The following is a 24,546-nucleotide window of genomic DNA, read 5'->3' as shown; positions in this document are numbered from 1 at the left end:
ATGTTGCCCAAGAAAAGGTAAAAAACCAGATCCCGATTATAATACTAACATTCAGCCAGTAACACAAACCAATAAACTCACTTTTTGCATAAGACAGTTTCAGTCAGGGTTTCTATCATTTCCACCAAAATGAGCCCAATTTTACATATTGTGGGAAATCCTCTTTACCCTGAATAAATGATTTTACCAAGGAAGTGTATTGTTTTAGAAGAACTTAGATCTGGATGTGATGAAAATTGGCTAATTCTTTAAAATATCCTGTTGGAATTATAGTTGAAGAAATCTCATCTTTATATTTATCATTCTTCTTTTAGAAACAGTGCTCTTCTTCTCCAATAGAGAAGGTATTTTACATATTTTTAGTAAAGCTTTACAAATGATGGGAAAGTAGGTGGAAGCAAGACATGATGCCTTTAGAAACAAGGATACTGTTGCACTTGTGTTTCCATCTTCTATTTATTCCCTTGTAGGTAAGGAGGACATTGAATAGTCATGATCTTCAGGCATCCACAAAGCCCCCAGAAAGAGAATAAGAGGCACAAATAAAATTTTAGCCTTACACCTTGACTTATGGATGATGTAAGCCTTGATCAGGCCTTATTTCATGAACCTTCTACATAGTGACTTATTCACTTCTGAAGAAAACAGTTGTAGTCAGAGAATAAAAGTACCCAGTGATCTCTGTTAAGCTTTACCCATCAATACTCAGATCATTCTAGGCAGGAAGTCGTACACAACCACAGGTCCCTGACTCAGTTTGGTAATAGACCCTTCTTGATCAGACTGCACATAGCAGTGATCATCAATGATTTAAGACTTGGTGCCCCTGTATTGGTCCTGAAACTGAAGCTCACTCTCCACACTCCTTTCTGCATTTTTCTTGTCCTGTTAATATTTATCTTGTGTCCCAGTTCTTATGTGCAGGGACTGTTACCCAGGTCAACGTTGGATGAACTTTTGAATATTTCATTCCTATCTCTTGTCTCCTTTTTCTCCAATTAGACTATGGTATAGTTTGATCAGGCAGTCAGACATTCAAAGGGGTCATCATGCCTAATTCCCATTTTGGTCAAATAGACATATTTCTTTGGATTCTCTCAGAACACTAAGCTTCTGCCTTGCTCCGTCTCACCTTTCTTCTAGGAAATAAACTCATCTCAAAGTCTTGATATCTGCTTGCTTTTTGCTCCAAATACAGACTCCTTTAGTTTCCCTCTTACCCAAGGTCTACTCATATGTGAGGAAACTTTGTGGCTGCCTTTCCTTAGCGTAGGTGTGGTTGTCAGAGTGCAGCTTTTACAGCAAAGGGTTTTTTAAGCTAGTAGATGCGTTATCATTGGATTTTCATTGTGTAGAATATTTTAAGGTATGGGCTTTAAAAAAATTTTTTTGGAAATCACCATTTCAGTGTCAGGGCTGACTAGAGCCAAAGAATACCTCAAAATAAAAAAGGTAGATTTTATTTGTTTACTTTTTTTGGTCTTGCTTTTTGAAAAAATACATATGAACTCATTATATAAGAGCTAGTAACTTCAAGAATGATATTTTATTCTTAATTTGGTTCACTGTTGTTATTTGGTATGGACTTCTAAATTTTATCGCTATGAATGATGAGGAAAATCAAGCCAACATTAATCATAGAGAAGTACTCACAGAATCTTCATGATCCAACAAATATGAACAATAATGTCAATTTAACAGTGAATTGTGATTATTATTTTTCAAGCCTTGTGTGTTAGTTTGACCTTTGGGAAAATAACACTTGCTTTAAAAACAGGAAATTTTCTCCCATTGACTTTCCTGAACTTACAAATATTGGTTACCATTTTCTGCCTGTCCTCCATTTCTCTAATTAAATGGTAATATAGTTTGATAAGACAATCAAAAGTTCAAAATGGAGGGGCCAGCCCCATGGCCTAGTGGTTAAGTTTGCGCTCTCCGCTTCGGCGGCCCAGGGTTTCACAGGTTTGGATCACAGGCGCGGACATGACACCACTCATCAGGCCATGTTGAGGTGGCATCCCACATAGCACAACGAGAGGCACTCACAACTAGAATATACAACTAGGTACTGGAGGGCTTTGGGGAGAAGAAGAAGAGAAAAAGGAGGAGGAGGAGGAGAAGAAGAAGAAGAAGAAAAAAGATTGGAAACAGTTGTTAGCTCAGGTGCCAATCTTTAAGGAAAAACAAAAAATACAAAATGATATATAGACGCCTTCCACACTGTTTTTCATCTGGGAGAGTTGTAAAGCAAGAATGGAGGAAAAGAACAGGAAAGGCGATAAATACTGAGTCATTGGGACCAGAAGAGGTACTGCAGTGACATTGGGGTCTTCTAGTGACTAAGGGTAGAAAGAAATGTGATGTGAATCGTGAATGAAGCCAAACAGATAAAAGAATTGGGGATAAGCATTAGAGCATTCGATGAACCTAGAGAAAGGGAACCCCTGACTGGAACAACATCATTACTAAGAATGGCATTGAAAGAGTTTTATGACTGACTCCCTCTCTCTCTGCTTTCTTTCATTTTCCTTTTAACTTATTTTTTTTGAAAAGAGAAAATTTCTGGTTCCTCTTACCTCTACATACACAATTTTATTATACTTTGAAGATGTTTGAATCAACTTAGAGGAAGATTGACTTTAAAATCTAAGTAATTCAGTACAGTATTAACACAGAAAATGTTCATGCTATATGCCTTATGGCAACTTAGAAATATATTTTCAAATTGATCCCCAGATATAAGCTGATTCTGCATCAAGATCTATAAACCAGAAGAAAAAGAGATTTACGTAAAAAATAAATTCATTCACAATAACGATAACTTTTTTTTGGCTGATTTCAACTTTTTAAAAATTGGAAAACGAGTCTTGTTTTTTGACACAGCCAGAATTAATGCAGATGAATGGAAACTATTGCAAAATAAGAAAGTGTTATCCATCAATTGCGACAGGAAAACTATAGTCATTTGTTTGCTCAGGGATCTTAGTCACTTTTCACATGAAGAATTAATTGAACGCATTAAACATTTTAACTTGAAATCAAAATGAGCATTTCTTTACTTACTCTTGAGTGGGAACGCCTTGAGTAGCATGACTAGAAATGGTGTTCCATGTGAAGTAGTCAATGTGCTTTTTTCCTACATACAGATCGGTTAAGCCATTGGAAAAATTTCACTGCTTATTTTGTGTATGAAGGAATAGGTTAGGCAAAAGTTCAGTAAAGCCATTCACTCATCTGCATATAAAATGTCAAGTGCTATCCAGGAGAGAGGGCTAAATGTTCCAGAGCATTGCAAATTTGCCTAATAGAGGAGAGACTGCATTAATTTACCATTAACTTGTTAGACCTCACTGCAATATTTTCACTTTTTAAACACTTTACAAGTCAATTGAAATAAAAACTCTGCAAGAGTTTTATGCAGTCAAAGGAAAAATATAACTAGATTTTGCCTCTTGAATATTGTCATAGAATACCAGAATGCTATAGTCTGCAAGTAGTGAAGGTTATTCATTGAAGACAGATACGAAGTTCCAGATGGTAAATAAAACGCTTTCTAATCAATTTTTACTTATGCCTACTGTAAAGATGGTGCCTTAGTAAGCAAAGAGTACAACACACTATTGAGTGGCATCTAACATTTTGACAAATTGTAAACAAGCATATGGCTACCTGCTTGCCATCTTCAGTATTTCAATCAGGCTGTGGTTAAAAGTATTAAGAAAGGGTTCTTATAATAAGTATAGAAAGGACTTAGAAAGATTAGAATGGTAAGAGTTTACATAAGGGGAATTTTTTAACATAAGTGTCATTATAAACATAATTTTCATGCAATCCATGGCTGTGTGTGGGCATAAGTTTGATGGTTTCCTTAAATTCTGTACATGACGCTTTAAAAGAATGACTCCTTTAAGAAAAAATATTAAAACAAATAACCAACCTTTGGAAATCTCTCTATTCTTGTATTGGAGAATAAATGCAAATATTTCATAACTGAATTTTTAGATGAATTTTGAAGCCACATCTTCCCAAAGTTGCCTGAAGAGTTATAGGAAAAAAAAAATGATTCGACAATTCATTCCTAACACTTCTCCTCCATATTTCATATCCTGTCTAATGGATTTTATGGTGTTCCTTTTGAATATTTGCAGTCATTATCTGGAAAATGTAAATGCTTTGAACTGTGCTGTTAAATGAATGGATTATTTTCTATATTTTAAGCTAGCTCATATGAAGAAACATTTTTTTTATTTTTTGAGGAAGATTAGCCCTGAGCTAACATCTGTTGCCAATCCTCCTGTTTTTGCTGAAGAAAATAGGCCCTAAGCTAAGATCTATTCCCATCTTCCTCTATTTTATATGTGGGACGCCTGCCACAGCATGGCTTGATAAGCAGTGCGTAGGTCTGTGCCCAGGATTCAAACCCGCAAACCCCAGGCTGCCAAAGCTGAGCGTGGGAACTTAACTGCTGTACCACCAGGCTCACCCCATGAAGAAATATTTTTGAATACTGCCAGCAGGATTCTTTAAAAGGAGATTTATCGCTTCTGAATAGCATCACCTTTATGTAAACACAGTGTTTAATTAAAATTATTTTTTAAGGCTTTGTACACTTGTATGATTTGGGGTGACCACGTTTCTTTTATATCTTTGCTGTTTGTCCCATCCCTGTTTGCCCTGTTCTGGAGCTCCCTCCTTCTGTCTCCTAGAGTTTGGTCCTGCCAGTTAAGCATACAAGTTAGTCTTGACTCTGCAGTTGGCTAAATCACCCAAAAATATATATTTTTCTCCATCTGATGGCTTTAATCACATAAACCTATCATCAGACTCAGAGCCCAAATAATTTGAAACTTACTATAGATATCCACTTTCTTCATTTGTAATCCTCCTCCCAAAACTCAGAATTAGAAATTCTAGCCCAGGAACAGGCTTCTGCGTTACAGAAATTGTTGTATCTAAATTGCTCAAAAAGAAAAATACCACACTACACAGAAAACACATTTGTTCTTAAGACCCCTGCTAACATATGTTGCTTCTTTGTGCAAAATAGGACTCTCCCCTCCCCACACAAACGCACATACCTCCCCTTGAATGGATGCAGCTTTGCGGTTGCACAATTATTTTTTAAGGAGAACGCACACTAGATTTCTGCTGCAAGCGCTCCTGAGCTGGGGGTCCTATGCAGGCACTCAGCATGTTCAGTCCTGTGCAAATTGCAGTGTCCAAGTGAGAAGATGTGGGGCTTGTTTCTAAAAGGAAATGTGTGCTGACTGGATTGGAAGCTGGAATAAATCTGCATTTACAAAATACAAAGTGCCTAATTTTTAAATTATACTGACAGGTTTAATTTTGATTATATTACGAATGCATGCTCATTTTAGTCGATTTTGAACATATGGAAAAAAGGAAAAGAAAAATCACCTGTGTTCTCAGAGTTGGCCATTGTTAACGTGAGGTTTGTATATTGTTTTTACTTAAAAAGAAAGAACAAACATTGCTCAAGTCACTCAAACTTGTGTATATTGTAGCAGTAATTTTTAATGATTTTTTAATGTTTCAAAATGGATGTACCATAATTTACTAATCTCTAGCTGTTGGACAAATGGATAGTTTAAGTAAAATATCTTTCTACAACTTGAATTTCTGATGTTGCTCATGTGAATAATAAATTGTTTGCATTCTAATGACGTAAAAATTTCTATCCCACCTCAAGTAGGGGCCGCCACTGGGCAACAATCTTTTTCTGTTAACAATGCGTTATTATTACTATCGTAATTATAACCACGTTGCTACTGGAGAAAATTATTTTATTATGAATTTCAGTGTCTGATTCCAAGAATTAGTTTTTATCCTCCATACTACAGTTTTAAAGACATACTATTTCATGGGTTTATTTATTGTTTCAGATAAAGCCACAAATTTGTTTATTCAAAGACTCTCAAGCAGCCGGACTGCACAAGTGAGAATAACGTGAAAATCTGATTCATTTTTAATCTAAGCAGGGCTCAGTTTAAGAACATGAATACTGAAACACAAAACATTTCCGTTACAAATATTCTAACCTGCAAGAGTATAAGAGAGAAATACTACTGTCAGTGGTACTGTTCATTTTACGAGATTCCTTTGTCGGAAAAGACTCCTTAGCTGGAAAAATTATTTTTACCACTGTTTTAATGTTTACATTTATCGCACATGAAAACATTGAGCTGCTTAATCAAAGAAAAAGCTGTCTAATCTATTTCCTGCTGAATGACAAATACTGGGGTTGCAAGAGATGTTTTCCACTCCATTTAGACACAGAGTTTTTAACAAGTGGTTCCCTCTTTTAACATGTGTTAATCTTTCTCTCAGCATCCAGATTTACTGGTTACTTTCAATGAAAATTCTATTAGCTGTAAGTCATTGGTATCACTAATCAGACAGCAGCTCTCTAACAACTAACCAGGATTTCTCAGAGTAAACTGGAATAATTTTCATGGGTATGAGGAAGTAAAAAGTGACTGATATTCTTAGATAAACCATACTGTACTTATGGTACTCCAGACCTGACGCACACAAGTGACAGTCTGGCCTGAGCATCTACTGCTAATGATGCAGATGCCCAGGGAGCCAAGGCAATCAGATTTGATTGTGAGGTTCCAGGTTCCTTTGAAGAACCAAACATGGGTCACTGACTTATGGATTTTTTCTCCAGTGCTCACTGAGACGCATTCATTCTGCTTCAAAATGGCATCAGTCACGGGAAGGTTAAAGGACTCTTCCAGGCTTCACAGGGCAGCCTTTTATTTCTGCTCCTGGGAGGTAGGTAAGTGAACAGATGCATACCTGCTTTCTGAGAAAAGTCTCTCCTTTCAGATATTCTCACTCTCCACATCCATAGAGGTGAGGGAAAGTCCCACCCACACACCTGGCAACTTGGCTCCTAAGCTGTGTGTCATTCCCTTCTATTACACAGCCAACTGAGGAGATGCTTTATTTAAGAGACAGCATAAGACAATGTTTTCTCTTTGTCTTAATTCATATCCCTACAAAGCCTGATTACTAGATCACACAGCTGGACACTCCCTCTATGCCCCTGGTTCACATTTCCTCAAATTATGTCCAGTTATTTTACTAAAGAACAATTTATGAAAAAGCCATAGGCCCACATTTCAATTAAAATTGCTGTTGACCATATCATTTATTACTTTGTTCCCAGTGACTAATGCCACTCAGGAAAAAAAGGGGGAAGGGGTGAAAAAAGTTGTTTCTCCCCTTGAATTAGTATGTTTTCCATTGTTAGGTAATGACATAGTTGCCTCTTTCCCTTGATTGCTAAGACACTCAGGTAAACTGTACGCTCACAGGTTACTCTTTTCTTTCGCTACAGGGTGTAGCTCAAAGTGGATGTTCAATAAATATTTGTATATGTATTTTTTATTGTATGCTGATTCTACTTCCTTTTGCAATGAACACGTTTTCTCCCATGATTTTCTTCCTCTGTTTTTGATAGTTTTGTTGATTAAGTTAAAATGTGGCAAGGGGGCATGGGGCTTTTGGGTGGCATGGAAACGTCCTGTATCTTGATAATGGTGGTTACATGGGTATGCACATTTGTCAAAATTCATCAGGCTGAACCCCTTTAAGAATAGGTGCTGTTTATGGTATCTAAATTATACCTCAATAAAAGTGATTTTTCAAAAAGGGGGGGTACGCAGTAAATATTCATATATTGACTACTGTTCCCCTTGGCATGCTAAAATATTAATACTATCTTTACATGAAAGGAACATATTATTTCAAAATATAATAAAAGAGACACCTTGAGACATCTTGCAATTTAAAGACAGTCACTGTGTTTGGTAGCGAGAATAAGAAACTGAGTCATACAAAACAGAGTTAAGTCTTAGACAGAAAATTAAATAAGAGTAGGATCTTGGGAAATGACCCCTCTTTTTGTAAAATTGGACTCAATGGCTTCTTTCTCATTAAGGGTGCAGTGAGATTTAGCATTTCTATAAGAATCCTATAGTCAATGGACGGTAGATAGACATTTATATGTGCATTTTTCTACTGGATTAACAAAAAGTTAAATGGACAGTTTGCATAATCTCACAACATTTTTACAAATTCACATATATTAGAATGCAATGTCCATGATTCCACAGGATATGGAACATTTTAGCAGCCATCAAGTATGCCAATTCTCCAGGTATGATATCAAAAACCTGTGAGAAGCGTTCTTTGGGGTCTAGCGGTAGGGCCCAGAGTCAGGATTTTGGATGTGAGGAGTCAGAATTTGGTATTGTATACTTGGAATTTGCTAAGAGAATAGAGTTTCATGGTTCTCACCACAAAAGAAAAAAAACGTAATTATGTGAGATGACAGATATGTTAATTTTTATTATGGTAAACATTTCACCAAATATATGTATATTAAATCATTATATTGTACACTTTAAATATATACAGCTTTATTTCTCAATTATACCTCAATAAAGCTGGGGAAAAAAAAGAACTCAGGATAGCAGCTGTAATGGTTCTGAGTCATGTCTCCCACGGGACCTTCAGACCAAGTAGAGAAGAACAAGGTGATTCATTGACCACGTGTGGGTCATCCATCATCAGGACGAGGCTGAAGAGAGTGATAAATGTAGCAAAGAGAAGGCATCTTACAATCAGATTAAATACTTTTTTTAATGATTAGGAACCAAAGCTATAGATAAATCAAACCAGTTACAAATGATAACTTAAAATGATAATGGAGATATCAACAAAAGAATAAATCATTTAAGCAAGAAAATATCCCACTGAAGGCAATCTATTCACTTCGAGTCTGAGCAAGGAAGGCAGAAAGAGAAAGAAAAATGCAGTGTCACAGAGTGCAGAGCATCTCCTCATCAAAGCAGAGACCAAAACATCAAATGTTACAGAGACCCAGGACGATGAGTAATAAGAAAACACACACTCAGCTATGAACACACACACACATACACACACACCCCACACCGATGCTCCCCCACCCCAAGAGTCTTATACTTTGAGTTTGAAAGAAAGCATCCAAAATATTATTGAAACAGAAGTCAGATGTAAAGGTATTTATAGGAGAAGAAGTGGAGGCAGGGAATGTACACTATGCTTTTGAGAAATGTGATTGTTAATATTAGCTAGAGAGTGTAACAGAATTGAGGGAATACTGTTAGAGTGTGCAGACGAGCAGTTTTGTGATCTGATTGAAGAAAAAGAGCAGAGAAAGGTTGAAGTTGAGAAATGTGTGTGAAGGTGTCATTTGGGAAAGCAAGAGAGCAAACGGATATTTAAGGAAAAATGGAGGATAAAGGTTAATTTATTCATTATTATGTGGCAGTCCGGAAGACATTTCAAATAGGGCAATTATAGGATTGGGGATTGGCTCAGGAAAGTGTGGAACATGTTTGTTAATGAGCAGAATGGAATCACATAGAAATTTGAATTTCGGAAGAAAGGATGGAGGGAGGGATGTATGTTTATATGTACACTTTTGTCTTAGTGTGTTTGGAAGCCAGGAAAAAAGGAGGCAGGAGGCTGGGAGATAAATGAGGACATGACAAATATGTGGCACTAGTGAGTAGGCTGAGTTATATAACTAAGGGATTATCAGTCTTTAACAAGTCCCAAGTTCTAGTGGGACTGTTGTTGTGATGCTGTAAGGCTGAGCCAAATTGCTAAATGTGAAACAGGCAGGGTAATAGAATGGTTGCTTGAAAATCTACATTAATATTAATAGCCAACACTTCTTGAGCATTACTAATTGTCAGGCACTCTTCTAAGCAAACGGCATAGTTTAACTTATTTATTATTCATATGAGATCGGAGCTATGAATATCTCCATTTTTTTCAGAGGTGCAGAGAATTTCAGTAACTTGGCCAAGATTTCACAGCCTGTAAATGGCAAAACCAGGCATAGAACCCAGACTTCTGACTCTGGAGATCATACTTTCAACCACATCATTATTGCACCTCCCATGTTAATGAATTAATGAGCTGTTAAGTGACAGAGTTGTACTTTTTCTTAGGCAACTCTTCAAGGGAATTTTCAGCCCTGCAAGGCAGCAGATGCCTCTCAGAGGTCTGGATAAACATGGCCATTCCCTTTTCATCATCCAGAGCTGGCCTTATGCTTTCTGCAAGGTAGTGACACTCATTCATGTTCCTTTCTGCCTCCACATGCCCAGGTTCACATTTTCTGCCTCACGTTAGCTTGGGCTGGGGTCAGTCTCATTCATTTCTTTTTCATAAATATCCAATTACTTTCCAGGATGCTATAAGATTAGAAAACTCATTTAAGATAATGGGGGTTGTTTCTGTTATCTATTCTTGTGTAAAAGACCACCTCAAAACTTGGTGTCATGAAAGGACAACCATTTATTATTTCTTATGCTTATGTAGTTTTGGAAATGATTGGCTTTCCTTAAGTGATAGGTAGTAATAGTTACTAATACTTATCATCATCATCAGCTGCAGCAGCATCATAATATAAACAATCTACAACCAGGTATTGGAAAACCTATACCTCTTCTCTTCCTAGCACCCCAACACCCTAGTGTCAAGAATGTGAAATGTGGGAAATCTCACAGGCTGATCTTCCAAGGTGACTCCAACAATGTTTCAATGAACTTAGCCTGCTTGGTATTGTAGAGAGAGCAGTGGTCCACATATAAAATGACTTGAGGCCCAGTCTTGGCTCCACCATTTGGTAGCTATGCTAACTTGGGCAAATCCTAGTCACTTAAATTCCCTGAGTCAGTTTCTTAATATGGATACTCATCTCACTAGCTGTTACAGTATGGCTATGATAATCAGATTAATGATATGTGCAGAGAGGGTAAAACACTAAACCAATGATGCCTGATATGTATTGGAATCTTCCATACCATGGTCCTGTTTGAAAGGCTTTACATGCATTATATCATCTATGAGGTTGATGGTATTATTCCTATTTTGCCATTGGGGACCCTGAGACACAGAGAGGGTCAGTAACTTGCCCAAAGCTAGATAGCTCACAAGTGGCAGAGTGAGGAACCAATGAGAGAGGAGCTCACTCCTCACAGGAAGGGATCTAGAGAACCCTGCATAACTCCACTGGACGCCACTGAGGGCACAGAGTGGCTGGATCGAGTCCGGGGAGGCTGCGGGTGGGGTGTCTGCACTAGGCTGATGGGAGTAGCTGAGGGCAGCCTCGTTTGATTATTGGCTCCTCTTGTCTCTGAGGGATTGGATGTGGCCCAGGAAGACTACTTTGCCTCAGGTTTTCTCTCAAGAGGCCTCTAAGCAGTCCTTCAGTGAACTCCACCCCAAGGCTGAAACCCAACGTCTTCCCTCAGGAGCTCGAGGCTCTTGGTAAGGGATTTTTAGTCTCTTTTGGTTTTCGACTGGCTTAGTCCTTAGTGGTTTTGTTTACCTTATTAGAATTTATATCATATTGATTTTTTCATCCTATTTTTCATTCTGTAAAACAGGAAAGAAGATAAAATCTAAGAGTGATAACCTTGGGGATAGCCCAGGCCCAAAATGCTCATCCTCCAGGCCTGAGTCAGAGGCCTTAGCTGAATATTCACTCAACATCTGCTGTATCTGTAGAGAGTCATGAAACTTAGGAGTTTGGAGAATGTGAACAAGTCCATGTACAAAATTAATGCTGTAAGAAAATCAGATGATGAAAATGCAGGAAAGAAAAATGATCTCCAAAGTGTATGCACCCAGCTCCACAGGTAGCTTGACTTGGAAAAAATGCTGCTTTCTTAAAATTTGCACATTTATTAGCTCTCTAAAGACACCCATATAGTAGACTTGGCCTTGACTCTTCCTAACTTTGCCAAGTGTTTATAACGTCAATTGAAAATAAAATCCCTGATGAAAACTGAGATGCTAACTGTTTGTTATTCATTTAGCAAACATTTCTTCAGTGCCTACTTTAGGGAGCAACTGTGAAACAGCAAAGGAGAGGAGGAGGTAATCTCAAACCTGCAAGGAATTTCTAAAAGGGCGACTGTCAAATGAATAAGAATTCCAAAACCAAAGGAGTGACTAGCTCACAGAAGCCCATCGCTTTGGTGGAAATCCAGAGAAGCTGGAGATCTGCCCTGCTGAGACCATGTTGCCAAGAAAGTCCCAAGAGGAAGTCCTAGGATACAAGCCAAGGTAGAGAAAGAGCTGAGCCACTTTCCCATATATCCAGCTAAAGGAGTTAGCCATGCAGGACTAATAATATACTCAAGCCATAATTTAACTGTGACAGAGAGTCCCTAGTAAACAGAGATGATGTACCAGGTCACAAAGGTGAAATCAATGGGAGCAGAGCCCATATAGGTTGATGAGTCAAGATATATGTGTGGTGGGTACTTAAGGCAAAAATCAAGGCAGAAACTGGCACAGAAACTTTGTGTGTGCCTCTATCTTTCTAGCTGGGTATACTCATCTTCTTTGTAGTCTGTTCTAGAATGGCTCCCTTAAAGTCAAGGACTCCCAGTGTTATCCCTTCATTGATGTGGTCTACGAACAAATTAGTGGCCTGAACCAACCTGGAGGACTTTGAGAGCAGTTGTGAAGGAAATATAGTCTAGGAACTTCCAGGGGAAGGAAGCAGCATGCCAACTTCTCCATCTGGCCCTGTGACCTGCGATGAATAAGAAGAGTGGTCTCTATTGGAGGGTATATGCAGGGATGTGCCTACTGAAATAAGTAGAAGTACTAGGATTAGTAGAAAGCCCTCAAGTTTTCAGAATGCCCTCTGCACTTACTTATTTGTAGCAGAGATATTATTCCTGGCTGACCTTTTAATGGTGAGAAAAGACAGCCATTGACGCCATGAGAACATTCTTATCTTCGAGGACACCCTGGAATCTATATGGATATTTTAGGGGCTTCCACTATCAGCCTAAGGGCATCTTCCAATTTCTCGATTATCAGATGCAGCATGAAACCTAGTAGATGTGACATTAGGCTGAAGAAGGTATAGCTGTTTTTAGGGGTAAAGGATCATGTCAATCTTTCCTGTCCACTGCCCTCCATTTGGAGGACAAATGTGATTTTTAGAAAACAACATGCAAGGAAAGGATGATAATGTATTTTTGGTTAGGTGCTGTGATTGGAGTCCCACAAAATGCGGTGATAGTAGAGTGAGCTTAAACCAGTTGCACAGGTTTAGAAATGTAACCCCACTCTTATCTTCCTCACGAAGAACATGGGGTGAGAAGATTTCCTGATGTACAGCCAAACTTCCAATTCTTTCTTTTTTTTTTTTTTGATTAATCTTGAGGCTAGCATTGCAATATTATTTTGAGAAAAAGATTGAAATCCATTACAGGTTAATGCAATTAAGCTACAAGAATTAAGTTATTCAAACAGTTTTGAAAAAGTGGAATTGAATTGTTCAGTGATGGATGTATTTTGTCTTCCACATTAATTAGCTTTTAAAATTTTATATGATCCCTACCTCTAATTTCTAAGTATCTCCTAGTACAGAGACACTTATTCAGTTGATTGTAGGAATGAAAATTGTCTGTATTAGAAGTGATGTGCAATGGAGTTGAGTTTATTTAGACAGATACTTATAAATGTCTGTGGTCTGATTGACTAATTGAAAACAAAGAGTTCGTTACCCAAAAAGAAGAATTATAATGTGATGTGAGCTTACCTGTAAGAGGTGGTGAGGCTGAAGATGTTTTTTTTTTTTCAGCTGTACAGCTTGTGGTTAAGCATTGGAGATTGCTTCAGGAAAGAGATACATAAAAGTTTGATACTTCAGATAAAAGCACATATTTTGCTGCCTGGATTTGTGATAAGTGACAAGGGGAGAAGTCAAGTTGCCTTGTACAATTTACCTCATCTTGTTTCTTCCTTGACGTACAATTGCTCCTTAGTGATTTGGAGTCATTTAAAGTTCTCATCTTTCTCTGTGTAACACGTTTCTGTAGAAATTTTAAAAGAACAAAATGAACACTGCTCTTGCACTGTTATCTCCCTTCTAAGCTTGGTTATTTGTAAACATTTAGGATGAATTGCTTTTCAGAAAGTTGATTGATTGGCTGATCTTATTATGAATAAGGCCAGACAATCTATTTTATAGAAAAAGATAGCTCCATCTTCTATTTGGAGGCAACTCAACTCTTAAACCAGGCATCTCTAGTGTTCAAATAATCAAAGTTAAATTCCTTTCAGAACTCTGACTTGATAGACCTTTCAATGTGTGTTTTGATTAGCTGTCTGGCTGATTGATTGATGGGCCTTTCCTCATTGGGCTGAATTGATTGTGAAAGTGTCTGCAATAAAAGGACCATGCTGTGTATTTTGTGAATGAACTCAGCTGTTAGTCTTTTATACGTAGTTTATAACAGACTACAGATCTGTGGACCTTGGGACTTCAATGCTATGCTTCAGCTTCTTCATTTTTTTAATGAATATTTTATATATGTGATATATAAAATACACAGTGTATCAAATTTCAATATAAGATTTAGGTTTCTGAAAAAACACGTTAATACTTTAGAAGACATGACATTACTTAACTATAGCATCCATATTTTATTAAAGAAGAGTTAATATTCAATGGCTTAACTATTTCTGCAACTATATAATAATGATGATTCTCCAGTTCGGCTTGTCCAAAGACCCTGCTGGGGGAATGAGGGAAGACACTGTCTATTTGTGACTCCTATATGTTTGGGAAAGTTATTTTAAATTTTCTAACTAAACTTCCCCTGGACTCTGAAACCAGGCTGCTGAATTCAAATTCCGATTCCACATTTTGTTACTGTATGACCTTGAGCAAGTTTACATAACTGCTCTGGGTCCCATTTCCTCTTCTCTATAACTGGGATCATATTAACTCATACTATTATAAAGATTATGTGAGTTTTTAGATACCTAGCACATAATAAGTTATTATTATAACTTTTTATTATTCTTGATTACTTTAGCCTAGAGAATTGTGATTCATATCCATGAATTTCTCAGCGAGAGGGGATGTTGGCAACAAATTAGAATTCCAGAAGACCTGTTCGTCTTTCTGAATCTTACGATAGGAGTCACTGTAATTGATCATAAAAATCAAGATATTTCATCAATTTCTACTAAACAGGCAGTTATTGAGTATCTACCAAATGTTATACTTTGTATTACTCTTGAGAGATGCAAAGACAAACAAGATGAAATCTCTTCTTTAAATCTCAGTCAAATAGGAAGCATTTGAACATCTGAGATCTGCCTTGCGTAAAGAGGTAAATATGGACGCCTAGGTAACTGAATCAGTGTGGGGCACAGTCAAGATAATCAGTGTGAAAGGAAGCTGCTTGGGCACATCTTTCAAAGACCCCACAGAGCATCAATAAAGATAGAAGTTTCATAATTGAATTTTGGTGATATTCAGGGAGGAGATAATAAAAATGCCCTCTGTCCTCAACACCCTGCAAACTTGGGGCCCAAGGTGATCTGCTGGAGGGTCATGTAATTGCCCTAGATCTATCCAAGACACAGGTCTGTTTGTGAATGACATGACTTCATAACCTGACTTAAAGATGAAGATACTCCATCAGGTAATGGGAAGTTGTAGAAGAAGTTGTCTTGATAGAATTATAGAGAATTAAAATCAGAGGGAGACATTCTAGTCTAAAGATTAATTATAATACACCTTGACTTTGAAATTAATCCTCTTCATTTTATAAATTTTACCTACATGGAGTGTTCGTGCATTCATGATGGTCAGAAGATAACTGGAGAAGGACTTTAACGAAAAACTAACAGTTAACCTAAAGAAGACAGAGACTTAACTTAAATACTTTAGATACTGAGACGAATGTTTAATCTATGTTAGATTAAGGTTAGATCTTTTCCCATTGCTTTTGTTGGCAGAAATGAACTGAAATGAAACTTTCAGCAATGAAAGACTCTGTGCTTTAGCGGAAAGAAGGTGGCTTTTAAGCCAGGCAGACGTGGATGGGGAGGTAGGGTGATGTGATGGGATGTTAAATCCTAACGTGTAATTCTATATGTGTAACTTTGGGTGAGATAGTGAACTTTTTATTCCTCTAGGACCTCCTATGTATAAACCAAAAGCTGATTTGAGGATTAGTACTAATGTGTGTAGAACACTCGGCAAGATGTCTGAGTCCCTGGCATTTCAATAGAGTCTCAATAAAGAAGAGTTATTTCTGCTTACTTAAGCCACTGAGATGAGTGTATCTAACTCTGGACTAGGGACATTCTGCTCCAAATCTATTTTCTTTGGGAAGTATTGCACGGCCTTCCATTCTGGGTTAGGCGGCCCTGATAGCTTACATGTTTTCCCCAGTGGAACGTAAGTTCTTTCAGGGTAGGAACTGAGTGTTCTCCTCTCATTGCTCAACACCTGGTACAGCGTCTGCCTCTTAGAAGTCATTCAATTAACTTTGAATGCTGAGTTCCACCCTACTTACCACTTTGGTGATCACAGAAGTTTCTAGATAATATCAAACGTGATTTTGTAGAGAGTAAAAATCTACAACCAATATAATTCCTTTCCTGTGATGGGCAGAAATAATAGATGGCATATATCTTGATGTAAGCAATGTTTTAAAATTTTACTTAATACCAATATACCTTTGATTTTTCTGGAAAATCATTTGCTTAATGGTTATTTTGCAAGAGATTATTTTTAGCTAATCTGACATTTATCTGGTACAATCCTATGATTGATAGGTACAGCGTGAGACACATTTAGGAGAGGAATTACTTTCAGGCATTATTAGTACAGTGGACCATTAAATATTACACAGTTCATTCTCCTGGCTATGGTAAAGCAACCATGAAAACTAGCTGTCTTTCTTCCTTTAAATATTTATAAATGATAGAGACCACTTAATATAGTTGAAATGCCAATTAACATGGCAAGCTACTCAAAAGTTATGATTAGCACTTTAGATGATTTTGAAAATTGAATAAATTTTCAGAACTAAGTGGGACAAAACCTCACAAATCAATGTCTTTTTCTTCATAAAAATCAATCGAAATTACAATGAGAAAAAGCTCAATTTTTTTTTTACTTTGCTACAAAATACAGAGTTGCTAAATTCTTCAAATTCTATAAGATCATAGAACATTTATTTTACTGTCCTTTAGTTCTTTACACAATAGCAGAACATGTACCAGGACCCCATAGGAGTGATAGCAACATACACTCAGGTTTTTGGCTACTAGAGGCTGTAAATAACAGAGGTACCTTTTCACTAGAGCTTCCAAATTTCACATCTTTCTTTAGTTACTCCCTTATTTTTTGGATTGGTAAAGTACCAGTAAAAACATGCTGAATATGTAATGGGCATGTCTGTAGGATACTGAACTTGCACAGCGGATTAAGTCATTTTTCTTTACTATATTTTCTAAATAATGTAATTTAATTAAGAGGAGACCTGATTATTGAGTGGAACCTAGATAAACTATTTTATTTGCTGCTGTAAAAATAGTTAAAAAACAAATTTCTGAATCTCCTGAAGTCATGGAATTATAGTTTCTGGCTTTGCTGATAGTTTTGTGCTTATTAAAATATAATAACTAAAAAATTGTTTTAGGGTCTTTTTTGTTAGAAGGAAAACATTACTATGAAAAAAAATAATCATTAATAATAAGATAATGTTTTAAAGTTTAAGAACTATCATATGCCCTATTTTCCAAGAAGTGTTTGACACTTCCTTCTCCATATAATACTTTAATAGTTTCCTTCCTGCCTCAGTGGTCACTTAGTTTTGCTCTTGACCTTTAGAACTCTAACTGGAGTGTCTTTTGGGCTCAGAGCACTGCTGTTTTCTCTATCCTACCTACATAGCACATTACAAAGCAATCCCGTCCAGCCCTATGGCTTTAATTTCATTAACAGAGTAATGGAAAAAAATATAATATCTTCTCTGAGTTTCAGATTCTTTTATTCTTTGGCATTAACTGTTGGAGGTTTAACAGGTACACCAAATTTATTATATCCAAAACAGAGTTCTTGATTCCCCGTTCAAACAAGCAACTCTTTGGTCTTCCCCATGTTGGTAAAAATCCCCAAAGTTGTCCCATTTGACATGGCCAGAAACTTGGGTGTCCTCTCCACTTTCTTTTTCTTCCTGACATCTGACTTCTAGTCTATCAAGAAATCCTGTTTATTCCAAATGGATGCTTCTCCCCAGCTGCTTAGCTACTGCCTTCATTGAGGACATCATCAAGGTTTGCCTTAGTAGTGTAATACTCCAGAATGCTTTTTCTGCTTTCATTCTTACTCTCCCCCCCACCACCTCACCCCCAACAAAATATCCAAGGAGACTTTTTAAAAGTTTAAGTCAAATTCCTTATTCAAAACCTTCTAAAGCCTCTTCTTTCAACAACAGTCGTCTCCAAACCCCTTTACTGTGGTGTGCAAGTCTCTACATGAGCTGACCTACGTCTACCCCACTCACTCATTTCCTAATCCTCTCTTTCTTCCTTATGCAACAATCTTCATTCACACTGGCCTTCTTCATCACAATATTTTCTACAAGGGGCAGATAGTAAACATTTTAGGCTTTTTGGGTCTTACAGTCTTTGTCACAACTCCTCCATTCTGCCGTTGTAGTGCACAAGCAACTATGGACAGTATGTGAACAAATGAGCTTGATAGTGTTCCAATAAAACTTTATTTTTAGGGATTGAAATGGAATTTCATATAATTTTTGCATGTCACAAATATAATATGTTTTTGTATTTTTTTCAACCACTTAAAATGTGAAAACCATTCTTAACTCATGAGCTATACAAAACAGGCAGTGGGCCACATCCGGCCCACAGAACATGGTTTGCCAGCCCCTGTTCTTGATGATCCTTAGATGCAATAAGCTTGGTCCCATCTCAAGGGCTTTGCATTTGCTTTTCTATCTGCTGGACTTCTAGATGTTTCTCCCAGCTCTTTGCATAGATTACTCCTTCAAATAATCCATGTCTCTGCTCCCGTGTCATTTCCTCAGAGAGGATTTTTCTGACAATTATTTGCTCCCTTCTCTAAGCACTTACCCTGCTTTCTGTACTTTATAGGAGCTATCATTTCTTTGAATTAAATTACTTGGCGTTTTACTTATTTAATGATCTCTCTTTCCTATGAGAATGCTGGCTGTATATGGGCAGGCACCTTATCTTTTCCTGTGCCTTTTTTCAAGTTCTCCTTATAATGTCTGGTATTTACTTGGTACTCAATTAATATTTGCTGAATAAGTGACTGTATAATCAGAACCATTGCATTTGCTTAAAAACATGAGCTTTATGGTAAAATGGATTAGGATTCAAGGTTTAATTCTGCAATTTGTTGGCTTGGCGCATCTGTCCAGGTTTTCTAAGCTTTGTAAGCATCAGTTCTTTCCATTGTAACATATGGCTAATAACGATAACACACAAGTTGGTTGAAAGGATAAAGCAGAAGATATGTGTAAACAGCTTAGACCAATGCATGTTATAAACCAATAATAGATTTTACACGAATGTGAATTCTTGTCACCTCCGCTGGACTCTAAAGTTTGAGGGTAGAGACCACATCTTTCCTGTCTACTAGGATGCTCCTGGTTTCTGGCCCATGGAAAAGTTAATAAATATTGTTAATTTAGTGAGTGAGTGAATGAATGAATGATACAGAAAGTCAAAAACTGTGAGTGTGGTAGGACTTTTGACATGTAGTGGTAGCATTAATCAAAGTAAATATGTCACATTTTGTCATATAATCATAGGAATTTGATTGCTTTAATCCATTGTATTTTGAACACTGGATTCTTGATGGTCAGCTAATGCTTGACCTCTGAAGGCTACATGAAACCCGAGATCTGGGGACTTCAGCAGCTGGTGGCAGATCTAAGTTTACCTTAGGAAACAAAAACATTTGGTTCTTTGGGAAGTTAGGAAACTCACAGGATTTATTTGTTTACAAAAAATAAGACAGTCTGGCATACTTGATATATATGATCTTCTCAGTTTCCTGCAGGAAACTTAGATTTAGTCTGTGAGGAAACTTGCAAAGCTCTCATCAGCAAAAGCAAGGATTGGCAGAGCTGTAGTCGATGCAATTGACCTTCCAAAGAGCACTCAACTGGGTCACTCCATATCTACAAGTGCAATGTTTCTGGAATTGCACTTTAAGGACATTACACCTAAGAGTCCTCTCCCGAAATTCTGACTCTCTCCATTTGCAGACTTAGACAAACTTTTATTTTCTTAAATTACTCTGAACTCGCTCTTGGTTGCCAGTAGTTTTTCTGGTCCACAATCCATGTGATTGTGATGTGATGTGAGAAGATCAATAACTCCTTTGAGGTTTTCATTTTAGTCTGAAATCATCTCATTTTCTATGTCCTATAAGTTTTCCAAGAAGAAAATTTAAAAGATGATGCTAAGCTATTAAACATATAAAATGTATATTTGAGTCTAGTAAATATGATTTTAATTAATGATTTAGGATATATCTTTAGGAAAATTTTGAATTAGATGTATTCTTTTTCTTGCCCTTGATTTTCAGTAGACATATGGGACTGCACTGAACACACCCTGGAAAGAAGACAGTTTTGAAATATGTTGTACTTAAAAAAAAAAAAAAAACTACCGGGGCCAGCCGGGTCTCGCAGCAGTTAAGTTTGCACGTTCCAATTAGGTGGCCTGGGGTTTACCGGTTCAGATCCCTAGTGCGGACATGGCACTGCTTGTCAAACCATGCTGTGATAGGCATCCCACATGTAAAGTAGAGGAAGACGGGCACAGATGTTAGCTCAGGGCCAGTCTTCCTCAGCAAAAAGAGGAGGATTGGTGGCAGATGTTAGCTCAGGGGTAATCTTCCTCAAAAAAATAAATAAATAAATAAATAACTACCACAACAATAACAGAAACAAAAGGACATTAAAAATTATGTAGGAGCTGGATAGTCATACATTCTGGGCTGTACTGCATGAAGTTCAATGTGGTCTGTAGAATATTCCTGTCCACTAAAAGGGATTTTGTCAACAAATATATTTTTGAGTAAACTTTGTTAGAAAGTAAATTTATCTGTACATTTGATTTTGATAACTTTGCTTCAAACATTGGTTAATTGTTCTTATCACAGTTTGAAGTGGAGCAACATAATTCATAACCAGATATGGTTTCCTTGAAATCATGAGAAATATATACAATATATATGTATATTTTGTATATACGTAAATAAATAGTATATATTTTTCATTTATTTGTATTTGTGTATCTATGGACATACACATGTAGATGTAAATAAGTTTCCTTAAAAATGTTTTCATTTCAAATAACAGAAAAAAGTCTAAAGAAACTTAACTGGAATTTATTATCTTACAGAACATGAAGTCTGAAAGAGAATAATCGCAAGGCTGGTTAGTTCACCAGCTTAACAATATTACCAAAGGGTTAGCTGTACTCAGAACTTTGGCTTTAACCTCAAGCTTGCTTCCACATGGTTATAATTTGGCTGCCACAGCTCCATCCTTCACTGTCACTCAGAGCCTTATTCAGGAGGAAGAAAAGAATTCTTGTTAAAAATCTTTTTTTTAATCAAAAGTTTCCCCAGAATGAATTCTTTCTATAGAAATAAAAATCGCAAGCTAATTTTTAGATAAATTCTTATCAAGGGCAATGGGATTGCTAAGACTCCATTGATCAGCCTGAGGATAGCATAACCTCCTTCAAGGTACCTCCAAGTAGACGTAGACATGGTCAGTTGATCTTTATGGCAGTTCTGCCAGCCAGGAAGACATGGGGGAAAGACTTACAGTCTTTACATGATAGCAAATCATGTCTGGTACAAATGCCAACTTTCTGTTACCCACATGTGCTATATTTTTAGTCTTTTATATTTGCTTTGAATTTTAAAATCAATATTAAGCAAATAAGGGATGGATTTTATGGATGTAAAGTTGAGCCTTTCTTATTTTGATCCTGAAAGAATAAAAGTATAAGCATTTCAAAGCAAAAGGAAACCAAAGCAGATTCCAGATTAATAAAAATATAGATATTTTAAGTGAATTGATTCTGGTATTTTTTTTTACAGTGTAAGAAAGGGTGTTATTTCCTTACTACAGGAAGAGGAGATCGAGGAGTTAAACAGTGATACAGAAGTGATTTTCAGATTTTACCTTGGCCAGGCTATTAAGTATTGTACATTTCAAAATATTCAATGAAACCATATTAAAATGCACTATTACATGACATATATTTATATACATATATGCATATATATCAGGATGATTGACTTCTTAATTAGCAAATCATATTGGAAATTTTAAAATGTTTTATTAGCATCTAATCATTGATTTACTAAAGGATGGAATTTGTAAACTAAAACAAAATGAAACAAAACAACACAAAAGCATTGTGTTTTGTGTTTTTTTCCAATCCATTAAAGATAAGATCCTCTGTCGGGTAATTTAACATTCTTTGAAAATGAATGAAAATAACCACCTGCCTTCCTGGAAACATACCTTGTCATTGTTGCATCGTTGTATAAGAGCATGATTTGATATTAACAGCTTATTCCCAGGTTTCCACTGCTCCCACAGCCTCAGTTTCAATCTCGATCCTTCCTGGTCACAGGGAAGCATGAGCTGCTGAAAAGGTCAAGATAAAAGGGATTTGGAACCTGAAGCTAAACTGCCAGGCAGGATCACCGAGTAAAACATGGAATTAAAAAAAACCAATACCCTAAACAGTACAAAGCACAAATGGCAAACAGTTATAAGAGTTCTGTATAAAGCAAAGGAATATCTTATCTCTAACCGGGGATGTTTTCTGAGCTTCCAGGCACTTTCAATGGCAGTTCACAGGAGGTCACTTGTTGGCACTGATACTGTCTCATAGAAAAGAAAAGGGAAAAAAAAGGCACCTCATGGTAGATGAAATCTCAAAAACAAGGACAACTCAGAAGCTTTGAATTTATAGCTTGCTTTAATCCATAATCTTTCTAATCCAAATACAAAATGGTATTTCAGATGATCATGTTGGTCGGTAAATTAAATGAACTGACATATTAAGTGAATGGTCTCTGTAGCTCTTCAGTAAAGTAATCTCAGCAGGAACAGGGGACTTCAGGATGCTTAAACTTCTGGGAAATATTGGCCAGTGGGAGGAGAGCTCTGGGAGCAAAGGGCTGCCTGAGTTTCACTTTTCCTGTCTCATCTCAACATCTTTCTACAGTGAAACCTGACTGCCCCCCTATTCTCGTGTCTTCAGGGATTCCCTTTCTCCTTTTAATGCAGCTAACACATAACAGAGCCTGGGTCATCTTCCTGTGGATGGCAGTAAATCTTTGTCTTGTGTAGGATCTTGTCCTTGGTAATCTTGTCACGTCTTGCTTGAGATTCCTTTTCTGAACTCTCTGGTGACCAGTTTTTGCCCTCTCATAATCTTCTCTCTGGGTAATGATCCTCTGCACAGTGCTTTGTTACATGCAGGGTCACAACCTCCACCCTGCCTGGTAATATACTCAGAAACACACACCATTCTCCAAAGCAGAAGGCCAGGGGACTGGTCTGGTGGCATAGTGGTTAAGTTCACACGCTGTGTTTCAGTGGCCTGGGGTTTGTGGGCTTGGATCCTAGGCATGGACCTATATACTGCTCATCAAGCCATGCTGTGGCAGGGTCCCACAAACAAAATAGAGGAAGGTTGGCATAGATGTTAGCTCAGTGACAATCTTCCTCAAGCCAAAAGAGAAAGATTGCCAATACGTGTTGACTCAAGGCTGATCTTCCTCACGGAAAAAAAAAAAAAAGGCCAGGAGAATTAAAACTGCCATGGAGAATTGAAAAAGAAACCTGAAAGAATGTAAAGGTATTACAATGTAAAAATATTAAAAATATAAGCAAGAAGAAAAAGTAAGAACCTCTTTCACAGTTACCACTGCTCCTTCAAAGGCACCTATTCTCCTTTACAGGGTTCCACATTTCTTCTGGGTTCCCCTTGCCCTTTTCTTTTTCTCTTCCCCCTACCAGGCTGCTGCCATGCTTATCTTTCTCAGGAGCCCCTTTCAACCATTTTCTCACTCCTTGGAGTCCAGGCTTCAATCTCCAGACTTAGAAAAATAAATGAAACTTTCCTATTCCCAAACAAATCCCATTTGCATTATTCTGTCCCTGAATTATTGATTCATAGCATCTGTTCCTTCAGTAGCTACCCATGCTACCACATGAGAGTGTTCTGATGTCCAGAGCCTAAGCTAGTAATTTCAGGAGTTGAGGATACTTTTACCTGGCATTGGTTCAAGACATCCCATGAATAATGACTAGGTGTATTACAACCACCTGACTCATTGTGCTCACCCAGGTGGTCCTTTGAGGTATTAAGGAGGAGGAGACTGTCCCTCAAAACAGCTTCCTCTTTCCATCCAAGAAGACAGAAGTGGCTTCTGACCCAAGTACTGTCATTTTCAATTGCAAAATTTAAAGATGCAAAATTGCCTTTTGCAAAAAAGAAACTGCTAGACATTTTAAAATAAGGATTGTTGCTGCTACACACAGAGTTGGAAACTATTGATGTGTTTTCTTAGGTAGCAGCCTCCTTAGTATA

At 37.2% G+C, this 24,546-nt stretch overlaps 1 long non-coding RNA gene across 1 annotated transcript; it reads right to left on the bottom strand.

Annotated features, from left to right (window-relative positions):
• Positions 1-8,362: 8,362 nt before the first annotated feature.
• Positions 8,363-23,343, bottom strand: LOC138920901 (uncharacterized). Its single transcript, XR_011432893.1, has 6 exons — positions 22,759-23,343; positions 22,464-22,589; positions 13,842-13,928; positions 13,655-13,728; positions 12,540-12,634; positions 8,363-8,614 (listed from the first exon to the last, which is right to left on the bottom strand). It is a non-coding gene; the product is annotated as an uncharacterized lncRNA (long non-coding RNA).
• Between the last annotated feature and the right edge of the window lie 1,203 nt (positions 23,344-24,546).

The sequence above is a fragment of the Equus caballus genome, chromosome 26, assembly GCF_041296265.1.
Source record: "Equus caballus isolate H_3958 breed thoroughbred chromosome 26, TB-T2T, whole genome shotgun sequence".
Taxonomy (NCBI): domain Eukaryota; kingdom Metazoa; phylum Chordata; class Mammalia; order Perissodactyla; family Equidae; genus Equus; species Equus caballus.
Note: the sequence above shows the minus strand (reverse complement) of the source record. Positions and strands in the feature narration are given on the sequence as shown.